Genomic DNA, 4,228 nt, shown 5'->3' on the forward strand with positions numbered 1-4,228 from the left:
TGGGAAAATGGAGCCCGCTGCTCCGCCCATGGACGGCCGCAACTGACCTCCAGGGGGCGCCAGGCCTCTTGCCGCCTTTGCCTCTGCAAATTCTTCGTCTTTCTCCCACGCTTGCGACTCACAATGAGGAACGTCTGAGTTGTTACACCGGCTTCTCCTCCAGCTACCCCAATATTCCTGTCTTTTTCCTTTCTCCTGTGAAGAGGCTGCATCCTAATGTTTTAATGTTGTATCTTAATCTTTTAAATTGTATTTTAATCAACTTGTTTTTATTATTGGTTATTAGCCACCCTGAGCCCTGTCTTGGCTGGGGAGGGCGGGGTATAAATAAATTATTATTATTATTATTATTATTATTATTATTATTATTATTATTATTATTCACGGAGGAGTACCAACATGTAAGCGAGAAAAGGAAAAAGAATTTGCGGCCGCTGGCCAGCGACGCGGAGGAAATGCCACCCCGGGGCTTTGGTATTTTGTTTTTAAGAGATGGGGTTCATAATCATGGGGTTCCTCAAACACACCTTCTGATTCTGATGCCAGAGCTTGCCTTTTCTCCCTCTCTACTCTAGGGAGATTATGCTCCCTACACAGGGCATGTTCTCCTGCACTGTTGTTACTATACAAGCAGCTCTCAATTTAGGAGGCGGTTACCTCAGGGTGATAGTGCCTGAAGTAAAAATTGCATATAATCAAAACACATTAGGTTCAATGGCAGGTGGAATTAGGTCTTTCCCCCCCCAGCACGCCCACCCCCTTCTTAATTTTTTAAAATTAAGCTAGGGTCTGAAAATACGGATCATCTCACTCAAGGTTTCTATACTGTAATTTAGTAACCTTGGGGAGTGGATATTTGCGTTATGAACCAGTCCAGAATTGTTCGGTTTGTTTATTTAGTTTTGGGGGTAAAAATGTAATTGAAACTTAAAATCACATTCTGTCCTTCAAATACATAATGGTGGTTTATGGAAAAAATATTAAAAACACAGTAAAATAACCATGGTTGGAATCCTGTAGCCCAGGGCCAGAATATGTGTGGTCCTCAGGATGCTGCTGGACTCCAGCTCCCATCACCCCTGACCAATGGCTATGCTAGCTGGGGTTGATTGCGTTGTAAAACAAAAATGTGCCCTTTTCCCCTTAAGGAGTATCCAAGAGCCCATATAGAGTCCTTATGTAGGTTCCCTATTGGTAGGAGAAAATAACAGAAGCCAACCAGAGAATATTGGGAAGCAAAGCAGCTAGTAAGCTTGATCTTTATTGATCTGTTGCAACAGGGTGCTCCCTTCACATGCAGGAAAGAAGGAAGAACCCAGAACAATGGCGTGCAAGGCCTTATATAGACATTTTAAATTCCCTGCCCTGGAGCTCAACACCGCCCCTTCATACATACAGAAGGGGTGTAACCCAAGACCACCCCCCACAAACATCATATCTACATCACAGAAAAGGTGTTGTTTTTCCTGTCAGCCAGGTTATCTGATTTCCTTTCCTGATAGTCTGTCACCCATTAAAATGCTGATTACTCAATTCATGAGACAACGGGAAGGCTCCCTGACCCCCCTCCCTCCTTGCAGAGAAAACATTTGGGATTCAAAAATGATTTCAGGTCGGTCTTCCTGTGCTGATCTATGTAAGTGCTTGGTTGGTACACTTATGAACATTTAACATACAGTGATACCTCGGGTTAAGTACTTAATTCGTTCCGGAGGTCCGTACTTAACCTGAAACTGTTCTTAACCTGAAGCACCACTTTAGCTAATGGGGCCTCCTGCTGCCGCCGGAGCCCGATTTCTGTTCTTATCGGGAAGCAAAGTTCTTAACCTGAAGCACTATTTCTGGCTTAGTGGAGTGTGTAACCTGAAGCGTATGTAACCTGAAGCGTATGTAACCCGAGGTACCTATATCTAAGACCTCAAAATTCCTATCACAATTGCAATTGGGAGTACAACAACATTTGCAGGGTCACAGATTTACCACCCTTCCTTTGCACACAAAACTGGAAGGAAGCTTCATTGAAAGCCAGTATTCTTCAGAGTATTGTTGCATGCTTATAACATTGAATCTTGTTTTATTTTGTTTTGTTTTTTCCTTGCAGAGATGTGATCCCAAAGCAAAAGGGTAAAGGAATATCTGTTCACTAGTAACGGTGTACATAGAGTTGGATTCAGAATGAATTTCTAAGTCTGAATCCAACCTGTACTCTAAAGCTGTTAAGCATAGGCTTGCCAAACCTGATAAGCAACTTATGCTGTGTACACATTGCCAGTTTAAAACTCAGTGAGGTCATTTCCCTTCTGTGTTTCAAACCTGATTTGCACATTATAGACATCAATAGGGTTGGATGTGTTACATACTGTCTGTCCCCCCCCCCCCAACTAGTGGGTGGAAAGGGGGCATGGATGCCTTCATGTGGCTTAGGTTTTAAAATTGAAGCTGGTTTGGAGGAAAACACATCAAAACACACTATTTCTGAAGAAACTGCAGGATAGATATGGATTGTGACTGTCCGTACAAGGTTTGTGTGAAGTACAAGGTTTCACAAACTGGGGATGGAGTGCATTGGATGCAAAGTAAACAATGTAATAATAATAATAAATTTTTATTTATACCCCGCCCTCCACAGTCAGGGCCAGGCTCAGGACAGCTAACACCAAATATAAATTACAATAAAACGTAATAGAAAACAACAACAAACAAAAAAAAGTTAATTAAAATACGGCTTAAAATACAGCTTAAAATGCAGCCTCATTTTAGTAGTAGCCCATAAATCAAGACCATAAAGGGCAGAAACATCAGATATTCACCCAAACCAGCTATCCATGCTGGTCCTACATGGGCCAGCAAAAAAGCCAAGGGAAAATTTATATACCAAATCCCATATAAGGGGTCAGAGTGAGTCTAAGCCAAAGGCCAGGTGGAACAGCTCCGTCTTGCAGGCCCTGCAGAAAGATGTCAAATCCTGCAGGGCCCTGGTCTCTTGTGACAGAGAAGTCAGGGCCAGTGCTTAAAAGGCCCAGGCCCTAGTTGAAACCAATCTAACCTCCCTGAGGCTCGGGACCTCCAAAGTGTTGTTATTTATGGATCTTAAGGTCCTCTGCGGGGCATACCAGGAGAGGCGGTCCTATAGGTACGAGGGTCCTAGGTACAGCCTTATTCTGACTCCACTGGTTGCTTGGGAATCCTGTGACCTTCCATATGTTGTTAGACTACAACCATCCGTGGCTGTAGGCCATGCTGGTTGAGGCCAATGGGAGTTGGGAGCCCGCTCAACACCTGAAGGGCCACACTTTCCCCATCCCCACTGCAACGGAACATTTGTTTCAAGAATTCGTTCCTTGCTAGGGATTGCGCTTATAAATGGGAAACAGTTGGCCTAAGCAAAGAGCTGTTTGGCAAAAATATGGGACAGCAAGCAGATATTAAGGGACCGGTGGCAGTACTAACCACGTAAGTATACATGGCAGAAAATGACCCTTGTCTCCACAGCTGGATTTAGGGTTGATGAGGCCTTAAGCTACTGAAGGTATATGTCCAGCTGTCCTTTGTCAACAACAAATTGTCACTTTTTTTGTGTTAAATATATGCTATATGGTAATTTATGGGTATCTAAAGAACATGTTGCCATGCAGCCAATCCATGCAGAATGTAGGCACCCTATATAAAGAAAAGAGCAAACCAGTGATATTTTAGGGAGCAGGATAGTAGGCGGGGTCCATACTTACATCACAAGAGCCTACACAACACAAAACACCGTTGCTCTATGTAGGTTTTATTTTATTTGTTTTTTATCTTATATTTTGGAAATGTACATCCAGGTTTTTTTCCTTCAAATTTTTCTGGTAATCTATAACTTGTTTAGCTTATACGTAAATCCGGCAGCGCCCGTCTCCTTCGGCTAAAAGTAAACCCACTGAAAGCAAACTAAAGCAGCTAAAGTCTTTGCGCCTCTGGTTCGGGACTTGTTGCGGGTGAAGTATCAACGTTCCAAAACTGGCGGAATGGCCTAAATGGGGGAGAAGGGGGAGCAATTGCCAGTATTTAATCATTATTCCGGGGTCTAGGCAAAATATTCATAACAACTGCAAAACCTGCCGATGTGTTCCTTCCCCGTTGATTCCCGCCCCCCGCCCATCAAGCCACAAAATGTTCACTTCTTCCTGCTCGTTCTATTTTTCCTGCCCCCCCCCGTTTACAGGGATAATGGCCTCTCCCAGAACGCTGC

The sequence above is a fragment of the Podarcis raffonei genome, chromosome 2 (assembly GCF_027172205.1).
Source record: "Podarcis raffonei isolate rPodRaf1 chromosome 2, rPodRaf1.pri, whole genome shotgun sequence".
NCBI lineage: Eukaryota > Metazoa > Chordata > Lepidosauria > Squamata > Lacertidae > Podarcis > Podarcis raffonei.